We start from the raw sequence: 11,175 nt of genomic DNA, 5'->3' as shown, positions 1-11,175 counted from the left end.
TGCTTGTCTGTAAAGGTTTTAATTTCTCTGTCAAATCTGAATAGGTATTTTTGGATTTCCTCTTTGATTTCCTCTTTGATCCTTGCTGGGTAGAGTAATCTTTGTTGTTGGTTTTTCCCTTTCATCACTTTCAATATGTCTTGCCACTCCCTTCTGGCTTGCAGAGTTTCTGCTGAAAGATCAGCTGTTAACCTTATGGGAATTCCCTTGTATGTAATTTGTTGTTTTTCCCCTGCTGCTTTTAATATTTTTTCTTTGTATTTAATTTTTGATAGTTTGATTAATATGTGTCTTGGCATGTTTCTCCTTGGTTTTATCCTGTATGGGACTCTGTGCGCTTCGTGGACTTGATTGACTATTTCCTTTCCCATATTTGGGAAGTTGTCAACTATAATCTCTTCAAATGTTTTCTCAGTCCCTTTCTTTTTCTCTTCTTCTGGGACCCCTATAATTCTAATGTTGGTGTGTTTAGTGTTGCCCCAGAGGTGTCTAAGACTGTCCTCAATTCTTTTCATTCTTTTTTCTTTATTCTGTTCTGCCATAGTTATTTCCACTATTTTATCTTCCAGGTCACTTATTCGTTCTTCTGCCTCAGTTATTCTGCTATTGATTCCTTCTAGAGAATTTTAAATTTCATTTATTGTGTTGTTCATCATGGTTTGCTTGCTCTTTAATTCTTCTAGGTCCTGGTTAAACGTTCCTTGTATTTTCTCCATTCTATTTCCAAGAGTTTGGATCATGTTTACTATCATTACTCTGAATTCTTTTTCAGGTAGACTGCCTATTTCCTCTTCATTTGTTTGATCTGGTGGGTTTTTACCTTGCTCCTTCATCTGCTGCGTATTTCTCTGTCTTCTCATTTTGCTTAACTTACTGTGTTTGGGGTCTCCTTTACACAGGCTTCAGGTTCATAATTCCCGTTGTTTTTGGTGTCTGCCCCCAGTGGCTAAGGTTGGTTCAGTGGGTTGTGTAGCCTTCCTGGTGGAGGGGACTGGTGCCTGTGTTCTGGTGGACGAGGCTGGATCTTGTCTTTCTGGTGGGCAGGACTGCGTCCAGTGGTGTGTTTTGGGGTGTCTGTGACCTTATTATGATTTTAGGTAGCCTCTCTGCTAATGGATGGGGCTGTGTTCCTGTCTTGCTAGTTGTTTGGCATAGGGTGTCCAACACTGTAGCTTGCTGGTCGTTGAATGGAGCTGGTTCTTAGCATTGAGATGGAGATCTCTGGGAGAGCTTTCACCATTTGGTATTATGTGGAGCCGGGAGGTCTCTGGTGGACCAGTGTCTTGAATTCGGCTCTCCTACCTCAAAGGCTCAGGTTGACATCCCTCCAGAGCACCAAGACCCTGTCAGCCACGCAGCTCAGAAGAAAAGGGCGAAAAAAAGAAAGAAAAAAATAAAATAAAGTTATTAAAATAAAAAATTAAAAAAATTGTTAAAAAGAAAAAAATTAAAAAGTAATTAAAAAAGAAAAAAAGAAAGAAAGAAGAGAGCAACCAAACCAAAAAAGAAATCCACCAATGATAACAAGCGCTAAAAACTATACTAAAAAAAAAAAAACACAAGAAAACGGACAGACAGAACCCTAGGACAAATGGTAAAAGCAAAGCTACACAGACAAAAATCACACAAAGAAGCATACACATACACACTCACAAAAAGAGAAAAAGGAAAAAAAATATATATCTATATTTAAAAAAAAGGAAGAGAGCGACCAAATCGATAAACAAATCTACCAATGATAATAAACACTAAATACTAAACTAAGATAAACATAAAACCAGAAACAATTAGATACAGAAAGCAAACCCCAAGTCTACAGTTGCTCCCAAAATCCACCGCCTCAATTTTGGGATGATTCATTGTCTATTCAGGTGTTCCACAGATGCAGGGTACATCAAGTTGACTGTGGAGATTTAATCTGCTGCTCCTGAGGCTGCTGGGAGAGATTTCCCTTTCTCTTCTTTGTTCGCTCAGCTCCTGGGGTTCAGCTTTGGTTTGGCCCCATCTCTGCATGTAGGTCGCCCGAGGGTGTCTGTTCTTTGCTCAGACAGGACCGGGTTAAAGTAGCAGTTGATTAGGGGGCTCTGGCTCAGTCAGGCCGGGGGAAGGGAGGGGTATGGAATGCGGGGCGAGCCTACGACGGCAGAGGCTGGCATGATGTTGCAACAGCCTGAGGCGTGCCGTGTGTTCTCCCGGGGAAGTTGTCCCTGGATCACGGGACCCTGGCAGTGGCGGGCTGCACAGGCTCCCAGGAGGGGCGGTGTGGATAGTGACCTGTGCTCGCACACAGGCTTCTTGGTGGCTGCAGCGGCAGCCTTAGCATTTCATGCCCATCTCTGGTGTCTACGCTGATAGCCGTGGCTCGCGCCCGTCTCTGGAGCTCGGTTAGGTGGTGCTCTGAATCCCCTCTCCTTGCGCACCCTGAAACAATGGTCTCTTGCCTCTTAGGCAGGTCCAGACTTTTTCCTGGACTCCCTCCCGGCTTGCTGTGGTGCACTAGCCCCCTTCAGGCTGTGTTCACGCAGCCAACCGCAGTCCTCTCCCTGGGATCTGACCTCCGAAGCCTGAGACTCAGCTCCCAGCCCTGACCCGCCCCCGGCGGGTGAGCAGACAAGCCTCTCAGGTTGGTGAGTGCTGGTCGGCACCAATCCTCTGTGCGGGAATCTCTCCCCTTTGCCCTCTGCACCCCTATAGCTGTGCTCTCCTCTGTGGCTCCGAAGCTTTCCCCCGGCCACCCCCCGTCTCCACCAGTGAAGGGGCTTCCTAGTGTGTGGAACCTTTTCCCCCTTCACAGCTCCCTCCCAGAGGTGCAGGCCCTGTCCCTATCCTTTTGTCTCTGTTTTTTCTTTTTTCTTTTGTCCTATCCAGGTACGTGGGGAGTTTCTTGCCTTTTGGGGAGTCTGAGGTCTTCTTCCCGCATTCAGTAGGTGTTCTGTAGGAGTTGTTCCACATGTAGATGTGTTTCTGATGTATTTGAGGGGAGGAGGGTGATCTCCACATCTTACTCCTCCACCATCTTGAAGGTCTCCCCCTTATAGACATTAATTTTTAATAACAATGTTTTAAACAACTGACTTGCAACATTCCTGAAATTTAACAATGGGCTCTTGTGAGCTGGTAGGAGCTGGCAATAGCAAACCACTCACCCATTCCCAGAAGCCTCCATATTCTTGCTCCAATCTGGACTGGTCAATTTCTACAATTGCTACAGGGTTATCATATTAGGATTTTCCTTTTAATATTCCTCTTTTATTTCTTTGCTTTATTACTCCCTCATCTTGCTGGAGTACATCCTCAAGTAACTTGCAAAGAAGTTACTTTTATATATGGATTAAGTAAAAATTCTGTGTCCTTGAATGCTTGATGATGTCCTTATTTTCTCCTCATACTGACTGAAAGTTTGAGTATAGAATTTTAAAGTGAAAATCATTTTCCCTCGGAAGTTTGAAGGGCTTGTGCCATTGATTTCTAGAACCTTGGGCTGCTGATAAGCAGGGTAGTGCATACCTTTCCCCCTTCCAGGAGATTTTGAGATCTTTTCTTCACCTTGGAGTTCTGAAATTTCATAGAGATATGTCTAGGTGTATGTCTTTTTCACTTGTTCTGTGGATTTTTCAAAATGAAGATAAATTCTTCTTTTTGGCATAAACTCTTGTACAGGGTCTTTGATAATCCTCCATTTTTTCTCTTCTCTTTTGCTGGAGCCTTATCAGTCAAATGTGAGGCTTCTCAGATTGACTCTCTCTGTGTCTTACCTCTCTCTCATATTTTTTCTATTTTTGCCTTTTGTTTTTCATCCTGGGAGATGTCCTCAACTCTGTCTTCTAGCTCCTTACTAAATTTTAGTTCAGGAAATTATATTTTTTAATTTCCAAAAGCTAGTTCTTACTCACAAATTATTTTCTTCTCACAGCATCCTTTTCTTATTTTATGGACCCATATTTTCTTAAATCTCTCTGAGAATTATGATTATAACTTTTAAACGCTCTTTTTTTTTTTCTCCCTTGATTATTTCTCCCAGGACTATTTTTCTTCTTTATTTTGATTTTTTTTCACATGTTTCCAAATTTGTGAACACTCAGTAGTATATCCATTTCCAGTAATAGAAAACTCTCAGGCAACCTTAAAATAACATTTTGTCTGTTTCATGTGCATATATTTTGAAACAGCAATTTCACTTTGTGGAATTAATTTTAGAAATTAGACAAATGAAAAGATATATATTCAAGGATATTCACACAGCTTTATTTTCAGTAATAAAAATAGCCAGCCTATATTGAACACTTATTATGTGCCAGCCACATGTTTAAGGGCTCTACATTTTTAAACTCCCTTAATTCTCACAACAACCATTTGAAGTCAATATTATTATCTCCATTTTATAGATGAGGAACAGATCAGAGAGGTTAATGAGCTTGCCCATGATTGCACAATTAGTAAGTGCAGGATTCTAACTCAGACTGAGGATCCAGAGTGAGTGCTCTTAACCAATGCATAATAACATTGATGCAGTAGAGAAAGATTAGAAATAGACCAAAATATTAATAGCGATTATATTTGGATTATGGGATTATGATAATATTTTTATGAGTTTCCTTTTATTTAAATTAAAAAATTATAATTGTGGGTACATATAATTTAAAAAATTGCTATCTTTAAATTGAAATAGAAATCACATACCATAAAATTTTCTGACTTAAAGTGAACAATTGAGTGGTTTTTATATATTCACAAAGTTGCATAAATATCATCACTAATTCAAGAACATTTTCATCATTCCCAAAAGAAATTCTTTAACCATTAAGCAGTCACTTCTTTTTTTTTTTTTAAACATCTTTATTGGAGTATAATTGCTTTACAATGGTGTGTTAGTTTCTGCTTTATAATAATGTGAATCAGCTATACATATACATATATCCCCATATCTTCTCCCTCTTGCGTCTCCCTCCCACCCTCCCCATCCCACCCCCCTAGGTGGTCACAAAGCACCGAGTTGATCTCCCTGTGCTATGTGGCTGCTTCCCACTAGCTATCTGTTTTACATTTGGTAGTGTATATATGTCCACGCCACTCTCTCACTTCATCCCAGCTTACCCTTCCCACTCCCCGTGTCCTCAAGTCCATTGTCTACGTCTGCATCTTTATTCCTGTCCTAAGCAGTCACTTCTACTTCCCTCTTCTCCCCAGCCCCTGGGAACCAGTAATCTACTGTCTATCTCTATGAGTTTACCTATTATGGACATTTCATGTAAATGGAATCATATAACACGTGGCCCTTTGTATCTGGTTTCTTTCGCTTTAACATAACTGTTATCTACCACCTCAGGCAGCTAGACTGTTAAAAAGTTACCTCTGTTTTTTCTTTTTTTAAAATTATTTATTGAAGTATATTTGACTTACAATATTATATTGTTTTCAGGTGTACAACATAGCAATTTGATATTTTCATAGATTACATACCATACGAAGTTATTATAAAATATTGACTATATTTCCTTTGCTGTATGTTACGTCCCTGTGACTCATTTATTTTATAACTGCTATCTTGTACCTCTTAATCCCCTTTACCTATTCTGCCCCTTCCTTCCTCCTCTCCCCTGTGGTAACCAACAGTTTGTTCTCTGGATCTGTGAGTCTGTTTCTGTTTTATTTTTTTGCTTGTTTTGTTTTGTCTCTGATTTTTTTGACAAACACCCATAGGGAAAATGTTCTTAGCACTAGAGGACCTCTGAGTTAGGTCATACAAAGACAGCCTTCTGAGTGGGGTCTTCCAGGGAACCACCAGACGAGTCAAATAATGACAATTCTCTGTAAGTGGGACTTTGAAGGCGCTCCAACCACTGTGCTCCTTCAAGTGGCTGCCAGGCTGCTGGTTTTCACTAGTGGGATGTTGGTTTTCTTTCTTTTTTTTTTAATATTTAAAAAATTGTATTATTTATTTATTTATTTATTTAGGTTGCTCTGGGGCTTAGTTGTGGCACGTGGGATCTTCGTTGCGGCATGTGGGATCTTTAGTTGCAGCATGCGGACTCTTAGTTGTGGCATGCATGAGGGATCTAGTTCCCCGACCAGTGATTGAACCCTGGCCATTGGTATCATGGAGTCTTACCCACCAGACCACCAGGGAAGTCTCGGGATATTGGTTTTCAAGGCTTCTTGCAGAGATGGGGAAAGGGGGATAGAGACAGGGTAAATTAAAATGCCACAGAACTTGCTGTTCTTACTGAGATCAAGCCATTTTTCTGGAATAAACACTCCCTGGATTACTGCAAGCCTTTGGTTAATTTCCAGAGTTCTGAAGAAGTTGATTCGGATAATTTTTGTTGGTGTTTTCCTTGTGTTTACAGAGCAGAGAATTTTCAAGGCCTTACTTTGCCATTTTTGTTCACATCACTGATTATGGATATTTTAAAATTTATTCTTTTTGTGCAGCTTTTATCTAATTTTTCTACACGGAGCTAGTATTGTTCTTGCATTGAGCAAGACATTATATTATTATTATTATTATTACTTTGGCATATTCTCTTGCAGTTCTGGAGGCTAGAAGTATGAAATCAAGGTGTTTGCTAGGCCATGCTCTTTCCAAAATTTCTAGGGGAGGACCCTTCCTTGCCTCTTCCATCTTCTGGTAGCCCCAGACATTCCTCGGTTTATGGAAGTATCACTCCAACATCTGCCTCCGTGGTGTGTTCCCTTTGTCTCTGTGAGCAAGACACTTTTAATTGCCAAAAAAACTTATTTACTGAATTTATAATTCTCAGCTCTGGGTTATGCTTTCATTATATTTTATTTTGTTTTGATTTTCATTATAAAGAGTGAAGGGACTTCCCTGGTGGTCCAGTGGTTAAGAATCTGCCTTCCAATGTAGGGGACATGGGTTCAATCCCCAGTTAGGGAATTGAGTCCCATGTGCTGTGGGGCAACTAAGACTGCGCACTCTGGAGCCTGTGCAGCAGAACTAGAAAGCCCGCGTGTTGCAACTACTGAGCCCACACACTCTGGAGCCCATGTGCCACAACTAAGACCCGATGCAGCAAAAAAAAAAAAAAAAGAGTTAGTGAAGACAGGAAAAGGAATACTTCCAAAAGAACAAAGGGACAGTGCTGACTATCAGAATCGGAAGCAAAAGTCAGAATCATTTACTTTTAATTCTGAGTACTAATATAGTTTAACCATTTTTTTTCAAGTGGAGAAGTTAGAAAATTTAAGGAGAATCGATTAAAATATTATTATAGGATAGGAATCCTATATTTAAAAAAATAGGATTTGCTATATTTATTTATTTTAAATTTAAACAAATTTTTAAAATTTTATATTGGAGTATAGTTGATTAACAATGTTGTGTTAGTTTCAGGTGTACAGCAAAGTGATTCAGTTATACAGATACATGTATCTATTCTTTTTCAAATTCTTTTCCCATTTAGGTTAATACAGAGTATGATAGAGAAGAGTTCCCTGTGCTATACAGTAGGTCCTTGTTTTAAAAATAGCAGGGTGTACATGTTAATCTCAAACTCCCAATCTATCCTTCCCCTCCTCCCCCACATAACCATAAATTTGTTCTCTAAGTCTGTTTGTCTGTTTCTGTTTTGTAAATAAGTTCATTTGTATCTTTTTTTTAGATTGTGCATATAAGCAATATCATATGATATTTGTCTTCCTCTGTCTGACTTACTTCACTTAGTATGATAATCTCCAGGTCCATCCATGTTGCTGCAAATGGCATTATTTCATTATTTTTAATGGCTGAGTAATATGCCATTGTATATATGGAATCACATCTTCTTTATCCATTCATCTGTTGATGGACATTTACGTTGCTTCCATGTCTTGGCTATTGTAAACAGTGCTGCAATGAATATTGGGGGGCATGTATCCTTTCAAACCATGCTTTTTTTCCAAATATATGCCCAGGAGTGGGATTGCTGGATCATATGGTAGCTCTATTTTTAGTTTTTTAAGGAACCTCCATACTGTTCTCCATAGTGGCTGTACCAATTTACATTCCCACCAACAGTACACACTGCTATATTTAAAACAGATAACCACAAGGACCTTCTGTATAGCACAGGAAGCTCTGCTCAATATTCTGTAATAACCTAAATGGGAAAAGAATTTGAAAAAGAATAGATACATGTATACGTTTAACTGAATCACTTTGCTATACACCTGAAACTAACACAACATTGTTAATCAACTATAATATAAAATAAAAATTAAAAAAATAAGGTATTAAGAAAGTTTCAAAAAAAAAAATCAGGACTGCTCAAATGCAGAATAAGATGCTTGGAGAGTCTATGAAGTTTTACAAGGTTACAGCCCCATCCCCTTCCCTCCCCTTTCTTTTCCTTTCCTCCCTCTTTGCTTCCTTTCTTCCCTTCCTCCTTCTCCTTCTTCTTCCCTTAAACAAGTCATGCCCGTAAGGAAATAGATTTCTTGAAATATGTATTTATAAGTCTTATAATTACATATTTCTTAGAATTTTGACTCACTTTTCCTTATGTGTTTATCTGAATTGACATGGTCCTGAACTGCAACAAAGCATAATGTTCTCATCTGAGGGTGCACTTAAAATCATGTGTAGAAAATACAGATACATCGTTCTTCCCACCCTGTAACCCCAGGAGATTCTGACTCACTAGGTTCCTGGAGTGAAGCTTGGCATCTACAGATTTAACAAGCTCCGAGGGAAATTTGGAATCTCCTTGGAACCACTGCCACAGGGATTATAATTATGTCTGTATAGTACCTGGATCACTGTCCTCATTTATTTTGCAGTCACTGGGTGTGGAGAACCCCAAATAAAGTAAAACCAAATGATATAAAAGAAGATGGCGTCTTGTCTATTATGAAACCTTAACCTAGGTAATCAAAAAAAAAAAAAAGAACACTAGAAGACAAAAAAGATTCTGATAAAGTGAAACCACTCTGGAGTCGGATTGGTTGGGGACGACTTCAGAAGAACAGTCCCAAATAGAAGCTTGAAAGAATTGTAGTATTTGGATGAGTGGAGGAGAGGATGTTTGCAGCAGGGGAAATAACATAAGGAAAGGCATGAACACAAACTGAGCCTGACTTTTCCAGGAAACATTCAGGATACTTGCCTGCCTCACTGGAGAGGAGGGTTCATTGGAAAATTGGAGAGACAAAGGAAGTCCCATGATGAAGAGTGCTGGGTGCCAGTTGAGAGGTTTGCACTTGGAGTCAGAGAGACCTGGACTTGAATTCTGCCTCCAGTACTTGATACTACTATGACTTTAGACGGATTGTTTATCTTCCCTGAGCTTGTTTTCTTCTGTAAAATGGGCTTAAAACTCGTTATGCCTGGGGGGTTTTGGGGGGCTAGATAGCAATGCCTGGCACAGAGTAGCACTCTGTACATGGGGTTATGGCCATTATTGATCCGACATGCTGAACGTAACTGCGGAGGGTCCTGGAGCAGGAGGCTGCAGGCTGGTGGTGATAAGTTGTGAAGGTGAACATAGTTGTGGAGGAAGGACAGACATTCCCTTCAGTGAGAAGATAATTCAAATCAGATAGTCAGCATCGGAAGGGTAGCGTGACAATTCCAGCCTTCCCACTTCCACTGGGTGTTGTGCTGACACTGCCTGGGACCACGTAAAGCTGCTGAGTACTTGTTGTCTCAGCAAATCGATGCTCTTGCTACTTTTGTATTAGTTCTTTAAAATCCCCACAGGACAAACAAACGGTGAGTTGGAGGTCCATGAAAATAGATCCCATTTGTTAAGTACTGTGCTAATTGCTTTACATGCATTCCACATGATTATGAAAGTGAAAGAAAACTAAGGGATTTTCAGACTAATGAAAATATCTACGGTTCTATTTTTTCTATAATTTGTTTTTGTTGAATAATGAAGAGATTAACTGCATTTGTAAGATACATTTAAGGTTTAAAGAATGATGATAAAACAAATTATCAGTGTCACAGCTTTAGAACTAGAACATTCCCAGTACTTTAGAATTCCCTAGAATGCCCCTTCCCAATTCCACTCCCCTCCTTCAGAAGGAACCATTATCCTGAATTTTTTGTTTAACATTTTCTTGCTTTTCTTTTTAATTTTACCACTCTGTATGTATTCTTAAATAATATATTGTTTAGTGTCACATGTTTTAGTTTAAAAGCATTAACTTATATAAAGTTAATTATATAATTTGAATCATGTGACATGTTTTAGTTTAAAAGCATTAACTTATATAAAGTTAATTATATAATTTGAATCATGTGATATATACCTTTCTGTTTCTCATTTTTCTCCCCTCAACATTATAATCCTGAAATTCATCCATGTCGATGCATGTAGCTATAGTTTACAAGTTTTTTTTAAAAAATTATTTATTTATTTATTTATTTATGGCTGTGTTGGGTCTTCGTTTCTGTGCGAGGGCTTTCTCTAGTTGAGGCAAGCAGGGGCCACTCTTCATCGCGGTGCCCCGGCCTCTCACTGTCGCGGCCTCTCTTGTTGCGGAGCACAGGCTCCAGATGCGCAGGCTCAGCAATTGTGGCTCACGGGCCTAGTTGCTCCGCGGCATGTGGGATCTTCCCAGACCAGGGCTCGAACCCGTGTCCCCTGCATTGGCAGGCAGACTCTCAACCACTGCGCCACCAGGGAAGCCCAGTTTACAAGTTTTGATGCATAATATTTCATTGTAGAAAAAGACCACATTTTATGCATCCATGTATCCATGGACATTCAGATTGTTTCAGTATTTTGCTTTTACAAATGTTGCTATGAACATCCTCACACAGGTCTTGGTGTGTATGTGCAACCATTTTTTTGAGGGTGCATGCTTCTGTGTCAGTTAAGATTAGGTTGGGCTACACCTCCTCTCTATTACCATACCTCCCCCACCCCTGGCATCCATGACTTCTGACACACCCAGGGTTGAAGAGATCATGCATAGGAAACGTCTTAACTGCCTGTTGTTCCCTGGGCTTTGAAGCTGTTTAAGGCTAATTCTGTCTGAACTTAGTAGTGATCAGACTTTCTCGGGACACATTAGTGGTTTCTTTTGATACCATCATCCCCCTCGATTTCGCATAGCTGGGGATCTCCACTTGGGGATGCCTTGATAGAGGTGAACAGACCTCCTCTGGCTGGTTATTTATGAGTGCCTCAACAATCGTTGGACATCTGTCCGTTCCTCTTTAGCATC

Source organism: Balaenoptera ricei, chromosome 6 (assembly GCF_028023285.1).
Source record: "Balaenoptera ricei isolate mBalRic1 chromosome 6, mBalRic1.hap2, whole genome shotgun sequence".
NCBI lineage: Eukaryota > Metazoa > Chordata > Mammalia > Artiodactyla > Balaenopteridae > Balaenoptera > Balaenoptera ricei.
This window is presented reverse-complemented; position numbering follows the sequence as displayed.